The sequence below is a fragment of the Rana temporaria genome, chromosome 8 (genome assembly GCF_905171775.1).
Source record: "Rana temporaria chromosome 8, aRanTem1.1, whole genome shotgun sequence".
NCBI classification, from domain to species: domain Eukaryota; kingdom Metazoa; phylum Chordata; class Amphibia; order Anura; family Ranidae; genus Rana; species Rana temporaria.
In genome coordinates, this window is record NC_053496.1 from 101277784 (window position 1) to 101292808 (window position 15025).

The 15025-nt window shown below is 42.3% G+C and overlaps 1 protein-coding gene across 24 annotated transcripts in view; it reads left to right on the forward strand.

Moving 5' to 3' along the window:
* CAMK2G (calcium/calmodulin dependent protein kinase II gamma) overlaps nucleotides 1–15025 on the forward strand; it is a 322552-nt gene that overhangs the window by 103170 nt on the left and 204357 nt on the right. The gene's annotated exons all lie outside the window — the stretch shown is intronic.

A 15025-nucleotide genomic window follows, 5' to 3' on the forward strand; every position in this document is an offset into this window, starting at 1 on the left:
ACAAATGCTCGTCTTCGTGTTAATCTTGCCCTTCTATGGACTGCCATGATGCTTTTAGTGCTGAAGTTTGCTGACAGAACGGGTTGGCTTGATGTAACAGCTGCTAATGAGGGCGTACTTTAGTTTACATTGCTTCAGTTTGAGATTTTACCAACATATGTTCCCACCAACACACTGCGGATCACAGCCACAGAGTCCTGGCTGCGGAAGACTGTTTGCTTTTAATTTTATGCTACGCTCTGTTAAAGGCCTTAGTGGATAAACTAGACCAGGGGTATTGAATTAAAATTCATGAAGGTCCAATTTGTAAAATTTTATTCCAGCTGAGGTCCGAATCGCAGTTTTGTGCGATTACTCAGATTCTTTACATCACAGCCCAGGGGTGCAGGCACAGCATTCGTTTGAATGGGTTGCTGTGCCTGCATTTTCTGCTGGGAAAAGGTCCTGGTATCTTTTAAAAATGCAGCCGCATGAAAACTGGATGGTACGTTTGTACCATGCAATTTCCATGTGCGGGAAATTGCACTTTGCATTTCGGTGCATTTAAGAGTCAATGGTACCCCTACACGTTTTCTGTGTAGCACCTCATTTTGTGCGCAGCTGCTTGCCTCCTTCACATATCCCCCCCCCCCCCACAGCACTGCCCCCGCACCCCATCCTTCACATTTCCATATATTTTCCTCCCTTCCCTCTCCACTCCTACCTTTCACAGAGCGGAGAGCAGGAGGCGGGACAACAGCCTGGGAGGGGCGCGGCAGCTGCCGGGTTGAATTTTCTGCGAACTGGTGATTGGCTGCTAGGACCGCCTCCTAGCAGCCAATCATATGCTGATAAACGCGACAGGGGGCTACCTCTGGTCCTGCCCCCAGTCCAGAATTGTCCCGCCTCCCGCTGTCTGCTCCTCTACTCTGCTGATGATAGCGAAGGAGGCTGGGGTCAAAAGCGGCGACTAAATGGCCACCCTTTAGTGATGCCCGGACTAGACAGTATTTTTCATTTATGTAATGTGGTTGTAAACTCTTACATATCCCTAGTGAAGTGACTGGCCTCCGGCAATACGCACAGATGAATCAAATCCTCCTATAAGGTGGCACCAATTTGCAGACTTCTCTTCTTATTTAAAGCCTGAGCTGTCAGAAAAAAGGAGGCGGAGAGCTGAAGTTACACCCTGAAGAGAACTCTGAGAGCTGATTGGAGGGAGGGGACACCCCCCCTTCACACAGCACACAGGAACAGCGCTAGGACTGTGAATTAGCTGTCCTGCCCTGCCCTGTCAGCATTTTTCTCTTGGTGTCGGGAAAACTTTCGGAAGTGATTTATGCAGATAGCAGAGGCATTAAGCAGCAGACAGAAATGACACTTGGTGCTCTTAATTGAGACACACTATATCATATTTCATGACTAAGGTTTACAACCAATTTAGGCTATATGTATCTTGATGCTCATAAAGGAATAATTGACAGATCAAACTGATTATAGAATATTAAAGCGGAGTTCCACCCTTAAAAAAATAAAAAATAAAAAACAGAATCCTGCAAAAAATGAAAAAAAAAAAGTGACTTGCCAGAAAGGGCGATTTCTATGCGTAAGTTCCTAATCTGCCTCTTCAAATACCACGGCTCTTCCGATCCCGCAGTGTCTTCTGGGGAATGGGGCGCGATGTGTGTTTCCCAGAAAGCAGTTGCCCATTTACAAAAGCACCGCGCGACTTGCGCATTAGGAAACGGGCAGTGAAGCCGCTAGGCTCCACTGCCTGTTTCCCTCAGTAAAGATGGAGGCGCGGGGAGCTGCCACGATCGAGCGATGGGCCTCGGGGGGGTCGACATCGCGGGTGCCTAGGACAGGTAAGTGTCTTTATTAAAAGTCAGCAGCTACAGTGTTTGTAGCTGCTGACTTTAAAAAAAAATCGTGGGTGGAACCCCGCTTTAAGACCTGAATGTATGTCCTCAAATGTTTTCAGCCCATCTCCTTTAGCTACATCTGTAGCAGCATAAATATACTTCCAAATCTATTAGGAGTCAAATTGTAGTTGTTCAGCCCGACACAGACTCCCTTCTGCTGTATCCCGTTTTTACATTAGGGCCAGGGCCAAATAGTGACTCATGGCGCTTGGGAGTGTATACTATGGCAGTGGGCCCTATCTGTTGGGCAGTTGCAAACTACAAGGTGGTCCTCAATTATACTTAGGTTTAAGTGTCTTAACCATTTCAGTCCCACAAAGTTGCCCTTTTTTTTATGTAGCCAAGGAACGTGGCTTAGAAAGTGGTTTTACACTGGAAACTGAAATAAATAAGTTAATTGGGGGACTGATAACCAACAGTAAGAGTCTGTTTATCATAATTCTTCAATTCTACTTATTGTAATCATTTTTAGGAGGGCTTCTTCAGAGGTCATTGAGGTGGGTCTCTGTCAGGTGACAGGTGACCCGCTCTTGACAGTTAACATTTCTTCTCTTATCACCTGGCAAAGGTGACCACTATGGTGCAACAGTTTAGGTGCATTTCAGTGGGATCAGGACAGATGAAAATATACTTTTTCCCCCGGTTTTAATTGAATGGCTCAGTTGAGTAACACCTCTTCCAGATATTTTGGTAATCATTTTTACATTTTGGTGCATACTACATTTATAGATATGTTTGCGAGTTGAATTTTGCATGCGATGGGTGTTAAGCAGGACATGGGTTGAATTCTTAAATAATTTCCTTACGAAAATTGTAACTAAGCATTTTCTGCCAAATTTCGTACCATTAGTGGGCTATTTTTGTGGGTCTATCGAATTTGCGTGATTGGGCATGTTGGAAGCTTTTTGAAAACGGATGAATTTCTAATCAGCGATGAGAGAATTGTGCGAAAAATATAATCAAAAAATAAATGTGCATGAGTGCAAGAAAAGAAGATTCCAAGCCACGAAAAATCTTTTTTTGTGGCAACATGAGGTGAAATTCAAGGCTTGGTTGAATTTTGAAATTAAGAGTGGCATCTGATCACAAAACCCACAAAATTTCTGATTTTCGAAAGAAAATTTGTTCGGAAATCTGACCCATGTATGGCCTGCATAAGTCTAGGGCCGAAACAACTAATCGATTAATCGACAACTAATCGATTAATCGGCCAGTAACATAATAGGGTTAAAACAACTAAAATTAGCCCTTTATAGTACAAAAAAGCAAATTGCTACTGTAAATATTACTTTCACTGTCTCACAGTAAAAAAATGAACCCCTTACAGTAGCGATTTTTTTCTCTTTTTGTACTTATTTTTGTTTTTTTAACCCCCTTATGTTACTAAACCTCTCAGGCCGGGGTCACACCTCTGTTTTTTGGTGCTTTTTGCAGAAACACACTTCAGTTCATTTACATGTTTTCCTATGGGACACGTTCACATCCATGATTTTTTTTCAGCTGCTGCGTATTTGAAAAGGGCAAGGACTTTTTAATGCAAAACGGTGCTATTTTGTTTTTTTTTGGTTCAATATACTTTAATGGAGAAGCTGCAGAAAAGCATGTAATGTGTTTTTGCTGCAATTTGTGTTTTGTAATCTGCCCAACAACAAATTGGCCCATGAAAAATGCAAATTTCTTTTTTTTTAGGCTATTATCTGATTAATCGAAACAATAATCGGCCAACTAATCAATTATGAAAATAATCGTTAGTTGCAGCCCTACAAGTCTAACCCCTTGGGTTATAGAAAACCTAGTGATTTGCTCACTATATGGCCAGCTTTAGAACTAAAACTAAAGTAATGGCAGCAAAGTATACATGTCAGTACAGGCCTACTCATCCAAGCTATACGATGGCTGAATCATTATGACAAAACCATCTCAATTCCAGATATCTTAATTTTGGGCTTCCTACAATAGGTGCTTTTATGATGTTTCGGCTTGTATTTTTGGCTATAGCTTCCCTTCAGAATAGCAATAGGAGGAAAAAAAAAAAAAAAAAAGGATTCGTAAACTGTGGAAACGAACGCTTTAGCTGCCAAAAAGCGTGCAACAACGTGCCAAGTTTAAAGGGCCTGGTCTTTAACCTCGTTTGTAAACCGCGCGGATCGATCTCACAATTAAGTAGTTATGCAACCATGCTAGAATGTGCACAAGTTATGTTAATGTGACTCATTTCTAAAGGAGTTATGTTCTCTATATAAATGGAGTTCAAACGTTTAAAATAAACGCAATATGACATTGGTGTAAGCCAGAGATCCATAGACTGTACAGCTTTTTAACCGTATTTGGTATACATTCTATATGGAATGAAGGGCCTCTGTCACGTGAATGCTATTGTGAGTCAGATGTAGAATTCTTCTTTGTAGCAAGTCTTTTTCCTCTACGTTTATTGTTGCCAGATTATGACATAATTGCACACAGTTTACTTCTCTTCTGACTTCGTCCTATTATAGTACAAATAATTTTTGTTGTAGCAAAAGAAGTACAAAAATAAGAGGATGTTGTATTAAAAGTAACATATCTGCTATTTTGAGGAACAATTGTTTTTTTTGTTTTTTTTTAAAGGTCAAGTAACCCAAAAACACAGATTATGTTAACATTAAAAGAACTACTTATCTACAAAATGGGTCTTATGCTAGCCATACGCTGATCCATATTTGGCCGGTTCATGGGGTAGCAGGTGGAATTTTAATCGGGGTTTGACCATCCCTGCTTGACATTTGATTGACTTCTGACTCCCGCTGCTTTCAGTCAGTCAGTGAGCCAATGAGAAGAGAGAGGGGGTGGGGCCGAGCTGCGGATCAGAGTGTCACTGGACAAACAGAGCAATTGCTCGGTTGTTGTGCCCCCATAGCAAGCTGCTTGGTGGGCGCTTGGCAGTAGGGGAGGGCTCCAGGTGCGCCAGCGGGTGATCCGGGAAGAGGAGGCTCTGAGCTGCTCTGTGCAAAACCACTGCACAGAGCAGGTAAGTATAACATGATTTTTTATTTTAAATAAGACATTAATATCACCTTTAATACTTTTACAGAGTAAAAGACCAAGTGCAATTCGTATTTATATCTAGGTAGTAGAAAGTTGCTGGGATATTTGTGATAGGAATTTGAGTTTTGGCCTGCTCCGTTTGTATCTTCTTTGGCTTAAAGAGGAACATGACCTCAATCCTGAATGGTGTAGGTCAAAGTGTTGGTACATGGTAGAGCTGCACGATCGCGAAGAATCAAAATTGTAATCTTTTTCTCTTCCCGATCTTCAAAACAGCATATTATGATCTTTCTAACAAGTCCAGAGAGTTCTCACAGCTGGAAAAACAAAATCCAGGCAGCCTGCTAAGTTTTAATACAACATGTGAATGAATGGAAACAAAGTATCCTTTCGTTCTTTTATCAAAGGAAAGAACTTGGGTGTGTAGATGAAGGAAGTTTAACCATTTAAAGACCAAACTTTTTCTGACATTTGTTGCTTACAAGTAAAAAATCATTATTTTCTGCTAGGGGTTGCGCACAGAGACAGGATACCTCAGCTGTGCCGCGCCAGGTCGCTAATTCTAGTCGCAAATGCGACCTGGCGCCCGGGGTTTGACAAACCCTGCTTTAATGAATTTAAAAAAATAAAAATAAACAGCAAAGTTAGCCTAATTTTTTTGTTGAGTGTGAAAGAAAACGTTACACCACGAGATTTTTCAGCAAAAAAAAACGTGATTATCATTTTAGCCAGAATCGTGCAGCTCTAGTTTCATGGTCATTAAAAAAAAAAAATCATACTCCCCTTTCCAAGCAGGCCAACATTATCTTGCATTCTGGTCATGCTCCTGAGTATCTATTTGCTCCCAAGCCACATATTTTTCTCTATATCTGTCAAAGCCGAAAGGAAGGAAGGTTGGGAGGGTGGTGCTTTCTCACTTTGTAGTGATTTTTCACTTTGTGTTGCATCTCCAGAACATGAAGTGAGGGGAAATCTCCCCAACAAGGAGCCAATGGCGTAAAAATAAACAGTTGGGGGTTGTAACGCTTTCTCTTGTTTTGGATATAATGGGAAATTGTTTTGGTAGAGCATACACACTTTGAGGCTGAATGAAGTCGCTACACTTACACAATTCTGATTTCCATATTTACTCTTGACTACCTTCCTGAACATAATGGAACCCTGCCTGGATATCTTGTGTGTTGCAATACAGGTTTCCTTGTTAACTTGTTTCAAAAGTTTGCATTTTGAAATGGTGTCTACACTTGTATTACATTTAAAATGAGATTTAAAGTAGGTTTCAAACAGCTCCTTGTACAATGGAGAAGTATTTTAATAATATGCAGTTATACGCTGGTATCTGGCCATGATAAATTAAACATATTGTACAGCTCCTGTGCTGGCTTCCAGTTTAGACATTTATTTTGGCTTGTAGTTGGTTCACCTAATGTGTCAACCTTTCCATAACTGTTCTTGGTTTATTCTTAAACTTTTTCTGTATTTGTTTCTACTTTGTTTACCGGAAGTCTATTTCATGTATCCATTGCGCTTTCAGTGATGCTGTACTTCCTTACATTACCCCTGAGCTTTGCTTATGAGATTCAACACTCGACCTCTTGTTCCAGAAGCTGGTCTTTGAATGCTGCTCACCTCTTCCTGGCGTCTTAATAAATTCTTTGGCACCAATATATATTTCTCTTTAAAGTGGTTTTGCTTTATATCTTATACCCTGCTTAATTACATATATATTACCCACAATATGATGCTATGGGAGCAGGCAGTTACTAGTTGACTCTACCTCACATTTTTCTAGCCTACCTTTGAGAAATTAGTTGATTTTGATTGGTTGTCACAGGCATGGGACTTAATACCAGAATCTATGTTGGTAGGTAGAAGTGTGTCGGCATACTACACGGTTATCTAGCACAAATTTCGTAAGGAAGAAACGGGCTCTTGCGTGATGTTTGTGCCAGGCCAGAGTGTCGGAGCAAATTGGAATGTCATATTGGCTGCATCTGCAGGGACTTGTTGTCTGTCACTGCTGCATCCTGGGAGCTGTCCATCACGCGTGTTATTTATTTATTTTTTTCAGCTGGTGTAAGGTCTCTTTTCCCTCCTCGTTGGATTGATTTATAATGATGGTGACCCCTTTTCACGTTTTATTGCTTCGTACAGAAACTAGATAGAGCTCAACCCCATCTTGCTAAACCAGCCAGTGAAACAGAAGGTAAATCATCATCATTCACCAAAAGAGAGATGATGAATATTTAGTTGAAAAATTAAGGTCATACAAACCATATTTTATAAAAAATATGTAATTCCTTATTTGTACAAAAGCCCTAACATTTAGATTGACTAGAGCTATCAGAACATAAAAAAAGGGCCCCTTAAATATGTACACAATATCCTCAGGTATAATGGTGAACTGGAGGGGTGGGGATGTTTATTTCTTTAAACTTTAATGCATAGAATACATTAAAGTGATTTTGTGAGAGCCGGTTCACACTGGGGTGACTTGGGATCCGACTTGAAGTCGCCTCAAGTCGTCCCAAGTCGTGCTGTCAAGAAAAACAATGCAAGTGAATGGGAGCGGTGTTAATACACATGACTCGAGTCGCTCCGACTTCAAAAGAAGTTCCTGTACTACTTCAATCCGACTTGTAGGCGATTTGTACCCATTGATTTCAATGGAAGTCGCCTCCAAGTCTGATCCAAGTCTGATCACTGTCTTAACTGAAGCGACTTTCCAGGAAGATAACATACATTTCTCAGGCAAACCTCTCCCTCCCCCTCCCTCCCCCTCCCTCCCCTAGAGCTGATTGTTGTTTGGCCACTGGAAAGTCTCCTGTCCTGGAGACGACTTCAAGTCGTGTTGTAAATCGCCCCAGATCTCCTTGTGGTTCATGCTCAAGTTGTGTCGGAGTCGCCTCTGGAAGTCGTGTCGCCCTAGTGTGAACCGACAGTAAAGGTTTTATTAATTTTTTCTCTTTACACCAACAAACATGTTATACTTACCTGCTCTGTGCTTGCACAGAGCCGCCCCAATCCTTCCTCTCTCTGGTGCCTCAGCAGTGCTCCTGGCCCCTCCCATTCATCGGGTGCCCCCACGGAGAGCTGCTTTCCATGGGGGCACGCTCACGAGTCCTGCTGCTGCGTCTATTGACATAGTCAGCAGGAATCGCCCCCCCTCAAATACTTTTTGCTGCTATCAATTTAATGAGGAGAGAGGCAGTGGCTGGAGCCACAGGGCTTGTGCTCGTCGCTGGAACGAACGATTTTAGGTAATGGGGGGGCTCTGGAGGGTGGAGCTGCGGCACAGAAGGTTTTGGGGGGAAAACCATGAAACTTTACAACCCCTTTTAAGGTAAAAAAAATAAAAATTTAGCCTTTAAAAAACACTTTAATTCACTCTGATATATTCTCCCCTTTAGAGAAAGTAAATAGTCACCAGTGACAAGTCTGCTTGCGACATGGAGTCTTTATATTTAAAACCCACATCTCTCGTTCAAAGCTAAAATGTCACCCAAATCCCGAAACGAAAAGACTGCTCTTTGCAACAAAGTGCACACAGCTTTATGAGAAATTGCAGCACTAATACCGTCTAAACTTTTCTGTATATGGCAAGTGGTTTTATGAAATGCTTTGAGAATGGCAGGTAACCATCATAAGCAGCATGTGGCGCATGCTGGGAAAATGCTCTAGTGGCAAGCAACTTTTTCCAAAAGACAAACGCGCCATTTAGAGCGCCCATGACTATTCTGTGTACGCATATGTGGGTATTCCTAAAACTGCAAATCGAGAACCACCCAATGATCTATAATAAACTATAACATAAGGGTATCTCTCCTCCACTCAGAATTGGTGTAGCGTAGTGACAGGTCTGCTTTAAGCACTTTGTTATGCTCACTCAGTTGAGATCGTTTTCTATGTGGAGGCCATCTGTCTTAAAGTGTGCCATCGTTTATTTGAGTAGTTTATTGGGTGCAGTAAGTATCATTGAAGCCAGCAAACAAACATGCCACACCAATAGCAAACATCCCTTATTGCATGTACAAATTGTCAATTATTGTTTGGTATCTTATGTGCTAACACTATTGTTTACAACATGGGTACTCCAACCTGTGGCCATGCAGCTGTTGTGGAATTATAAGCCCCATTATACCTCTGCCTTTGGGAGTCATGCTTGTAACTGTCAGCCTTGCAATGCCTCATGGGACTTGTAGTTCCACAATAACTTGAGGGCCACAGGTTGTGCACCCATGGTCTACACCTTGGACCCATAAGAAGCGGGAACTACTATATATGGGCTTGCATTTGTATTCATAGTTCTTACCAGCAGTCAATACAATGACCACTAAGAATGTATGGTTGTTTTATTCTGTTATGCAGCAACTGCAAAAAAAAAAAAAAAACTGTTCCAGATTTCTGGCATTCCAGTCTTTGTAATCAGTGTGGCAAGTTGCATTATTGCGGTTTATTACACGTCCTGCAGAGGAGCTGTGACTGAAAAATGCTTAGATCTTTACTGGTGTCAAAAAGATGAAAAGATTGGCAAGTTTAGGTATAAATAAGTTTCAGGGTCTATTCGCACTAGGGGCGTTGAGCTGCTCCCAGCAAATTGCCTTGTGTCCTATTTGTTCAGTTCACACCACTGATGTTTTGTGTGTTGAAGACGACAGAAAAGTAGGACATGTACTGCTTTTTTGTCACTGCAACGTGTGATGACGAACTACAATGCATCACAGCACGTTACAGTTCATAAACATGAATGGAATGCCATTTTGTGACATTCCAATAAAGTTGAAAAAACAAAACCCAAGCATTGTGCTATAATCGGCGCACATCAGCAGCCTCCTTGCGACACAGCTGCTGGTGTGAATAGGCCCTAAGGGCTACTAAACACAATCTGTTATAATAGTCAATCAGCTTTCAAACTTGCTAGTAAAATTCTGCTTTTGATCAAAGGTCTATGGCAGTGGCAGAGTTAAAAAGTAACCATTTAAAAACAGGCCCAGACTTCTATTCTGGCAATGCTGTGACTAGACTTCTATGTCCCAGTGAAAGGGCAGGAAGCCACACAATCTCCCAGCCGTTAATCACTGTCATTTTGATGGTGATCACCTGACAAATCAGTGTTACTGCAGCTGTGTCACAAGTCTTTCCCCACTGACCCGTAGAAGTCAAGGGCAGAGAGACACGGACTGCTATCCAGTGCTTAAAGTCACTTGGGTCACAAAAAACACTCCCAGCCATGAAGGTTTCAAAATAGCAAATTGTCTTAAATGCCAAATGTTCTCAGTGGTGAGAATTTTCTGTTGGCTTAGTAAAAAATTGTATGCGTTTATTATTATTCAAGATTGCATCAGGAATTAATACAGTGAACACCAAATATATTGTCCAGCAAAAGGACAGATTACACTTGAGAGAGCAGAACGGTACAGAGATATTCCATAACTAGGATACGTGCTGACAATGGCATATAAAATAAGGTAGAGCGCATGGTAAACAGGCTGGACCAAAAGGTTTGCGCTATGGGGCCACCAGGTGTTCATGAAGGATCCTGGTGGGGACCAAGTACCATTGAGTCAAAACTTTGTAATTTAATTTAGTGAAGCGGTTTATGGCTTTCCAGATGTGGTTCCAATCTGTGACATTCAGTGTAGTTTCCAAGTTTCTCTCCCATTTAAGGGCATAGGAAGGGGCAGAGGGGGAATTAGTGTTGAGAATGTGGGAATAAAGAGCTGAAATAAGGCCTTGACTATGTGAATCACACTTTCATATTTGTTCCAAGATGGACATAGAGGGAGCAGAGGAGTCTTTAGGAATTAAGGGTGTAAGGAAATGTTGTTTTTATCTGGAGATATCTAAAAATCTCAGATGAGTGTATATCATATGACTCTGAGTGGGAAATAGCTTGATTCTGAAAGGAGTCATGAGTTTTTTGGGCTCAAAGAAGTTTCAAAGATGGCCATACATGAAAAGAGGATGGTGAGGTCCAGGCCGAAAAAAATGCAGGGTTGCAAAGGATGCAGAGCAATGGGTTGTGGGGTGATTGGACTTGAGGCGATCCCATAGAGAAAGAGTGGCGAGTCACTGGGTTAAGTATGTTACCACGATCAGGACGGAGCCAGAGAAGGTTGGCGTCCAAGAGAGGGCCACACTCGACTGACTCTGGGGCTACCCAGAGGGGTATTTCAGTGGTGGCATGATACGCAGGCAATTGAGCCAAATGGGCTGCCTGGCAATATCTAGTGAAGTTAGGAAGGCCTAGGCTGCCTACCATTTTAGGCAAGTATAGGGTACGACAGGGTATACAGGGTTTGATAGAGCTCCAGATGTAAGATGATTAGCGCTGTTGCAGCAGGTGAAGGAAATGGCTTGGAACTGGGATGGGCAGTACCCTGAAAAGGTATAATTCTTTAAGAAAGTATGGCCATTTTAGTTGCTGTTATCCTGCTGATCCACGCTAATGGTAGACCACTTGGTCATGAGGTTAATGAGATGCGTAAGCATAGGGGGATAATTAGCTGAGACGAGGTCTGATATGTTGGCCGTCGGTTTGATGCCAAAGTATAGGATGGAATGGGGGAACCAGGGGAAAGGTAAAGCCGTCTGCAAATCATTCAATTCCGCAGGTGGGATGGAAATCTTGAGTGCTGTGGATTTAGTTGGGTTAGTTGGGTTAACTTCTAGGCCCGAAATGCTGCCAAAGTTATCTAGTAGTTTGAGAAGGTTGAAAGTGGAGGTTAGTGGTGACTTCTTGAAAAGGACGTCATCGGCAAATAAACCTAATTTGTGGTGGTGGCTTCCAGCCCTCGTATGTTAGGGTTTTGGCAGTTTAGTTGTGCTAGGGGCTCAATAGTTGGGGTAACTGGGAGCGGTGAGAGCGGACAGCCCTGACATGTTCCTCTTTTGATAGGGAAATATTCAGATCTATGGCCCATGTAGTGCACCAAGGCTGTGGGGTTAGCATAAAGAGTTGAGATCCAAGAGAGAAAATGTGCACCGAACCCCCCAACACCAAAGTATGAAGTAGAGAAAAGGCCAAGCGACAGTGTCAAAGTCCTTTCTTGTATCTAAAGATGAAAGGCATAAGGGGATCTTGCAGGTATGAGCTATGAGTCAAGAGGACTGAGCATCGGATATGGTCTCATGCCTGCCTTGCGGGAATGAAGCCCACTTGGTCCCTATGTATAAGGAAACTAATATTAGGGTTCAGACGGGTGGCTAGGATTTGGGCTAATGGCTTTATGTTGAGGAGATTATGGGCCAATAATTTGACCAGGAGTCGTCTGTCTGAGGTTTAGGAAGCATCGAGATGGTTGTCATCAGTGTTTCAGCGCTGAATGCTTGGCCCTTTAAGGATGGCATTATAGGCTTTAGCTAGCATGGGGGCAAATAGGTTTGGCAAATCTTTTATAGTACTTGGCTGAGAACCCATCGGGCACAGGTGTTTGTTAGATTTTATGGATTTAATGGCTAGCAGAACCTCCTCTAGCTCAATGAGATTCTCAAGACCATCACATTGAAAATAAGAGAGCGGGGGGAAGAACAGCGTGCGGGAGAAGGAAAGTCAGCTTGGGATGCGATCAAGGGTGTCTGTTTCCGAGTATAGAGTGGCTAGAACAGGGGTTGGCAACCTTTCCCCTGCAGCTGATTTGAAACCACAAGTCCCATGAGACATTGCAAGACCCTGACAATCACAGGCATGACTCGTAGAGCCAGAGGCATGATGGGATTTGTAGTTTCACCACAGCTGGAGTGCCGAATTTGCCTACTCCTGGGCTAGATGCTTACGAAACACTTGAAGAATTTTGGTTGGGTTGCTGATGTGGATATAAAAACTGATCAATTTAATCAACACTATTCTCGTTCTGTATAGAACATATGAGTGTAAATTGTAGAAAATATGATTGAAGATTGCTGGAAACCTGATTGGCGACTGTAGGAAACCTGATCTTTAGAAAGTAGATGGCTTGAATTTTTTTTTTTCTATTTTGTAATCTTTTCAATAAAACAGTTAATCTAAAAACATTGATTGCATATGAAATTGTTCCATGTATGGCCAACATAACCTTTAGAGATATTTATACCTGTCCTAGATTTCTCTGTTTGTACTATTGTGCAGTTCTATCTTCCCTTCCCTTTGTGAACACACATCAGTGAGCAACGATTGGGTTTATTTAGGATTGTTAGGAAAGAAAAAGTCAGAAATGTTTTGCACTGCGTGTTTTCCACTTGCTTTGCCATATTTGACTGACATGATGCTGTACCCTGTGTGGGAGCTGCTGGCTTTCCAACACCCTACAAGGACTTTTAGCAGGCTAGACTCAAGTTCATTGTTATGACAAGTTCCCAACAAATGCTGTCTCTGCAATGGTGCTTCTTGCAGCTGCTGCTCAGGCTACAGTGAAGCTGTATTCCATCTCTCCCTCTGTGTCTGACCCTCCCCTTGTGCTGCGGAGGAAATTGGCTGGGCACAAGGAGCGTTGGCATGGAGAGCAGATTGATTTCTAGAAGGGATTAAGACATGTTTTTGGTGTCCGTCCAAGGAGGTGGTAAATCCTGGATTCTCTGTTCATTCGTCAGTTTCTGCTGTGCTAAGATCTTAAAGCTGTAGCCAGCTCTGCTTGCCATTTAATTAATAAATACAGTAGTCCTCAGATTTATCGTGTCTCTGTAATGGCGATGAGAGGCATTATTGTAGACTTTATCTAGACTGACAGATTGTGGTGTCCTGATCATGAAAGCATTAGGTCTGCAGCTTGTCAGAAATATCGATGGTTGCATTTGGAGGTCTAAAACATTGTGTTTTTTTAATGGCTGCTTGCTCTGATGCAGTGTCACTGTTCTGCATTAACATTCAAATTGGCCAGTGTATGGAGCAACTGTAAAGTGGATCTTGCAGCCCCACCAAATAAAAAACATTTAAGGGAAGCAATAAAACATTGGAAGAAAAACAAAAATATATGTTGTCGTAGTTTATTGAGAACTACAATCCAACATTTGTAAAGGATGTCTTGTAGATCATTCACACACAGAGCTGGGCGGAGCCCCACACGACCACGCTGATTTCAAATAGTGACCGCTAGTGCAGGGAACTTCTCCCTATACTGCTGTCACAGGGTGGAACATTTTCCCAAAGGTGAGCAATATCCTTTTACATTTATAATGAAATTATAGATGGTAAATCAAACTACAGAGTTTTCCCTGCTGCATTTCTGTTGAAATTGTCGGATACATTCCATTATTAAACTTTATTTTCCGAGTGCTCATTGTGAGGATCTGCTTGTTGTCCTAGACCAATCCCAGTGTTGTAACGGGAGTAAATTGGTGAGCTAATCATGAGCAGGATGTGATCTTTCTGGGAGATATCGGTACACAAACCGAATTGCCCCAGTGTCGCCAAGGTTAAAGCGGAATTCCACCCAAGGTTGTAAGCTTTGCTTATCTGTCTCCTCCTCCCCTCTGGTGCCACATCTGTGGTTACCTGTTTTTGACAGGAACCTGTCCCCACTTCTGTCAGACCTCACCCCAGTGAGGTACATCAGAAGTTTGGCCTCTCGCCTCCTTCCCCGCCTCTAGGCCATTCAGATAGCGCAGCACAATTCGCGCATGCGCAGTAGGGAATCGACTTCACAGCCAGTTTTCCCTTATAGGCTATGGCGGTGGCCGCACCCGAGATCCGATGGAAGCATCGGCTGAGGTTGCCGACATTGCTGGATTCCAGGACAGGTAAGTGTCCTAATATTAAAAGTCAGCCGCTACAGTATGTGTAGCTGTTGCCATTACATTTTTCTCTGTAGGGACTGGAGCTCCACTTTAAGAGCCACATTTGTGTTTATGGCAGCTTTAGAAAATAATGTCTGTAGATGGAAACACATAGGTGGTTTGTGTTGCCATTAAATTACAGATTAGCTTGCACAGCGGTTATATATAATATTTTAATGCTAAAAACGTTTTGGGTGATGTCATCTGGCTATTGTAAGGTTCATTAAAGCGTTTGTTACCCCAACACATCAATTACTTGATATGTGCCTGCTTTACCATGTGCTTGCATGAGAAAGTATCCTGTTCTCTTTGTAATACTTCCTTTATGTGAAATCCCTGGCATTCCTGCC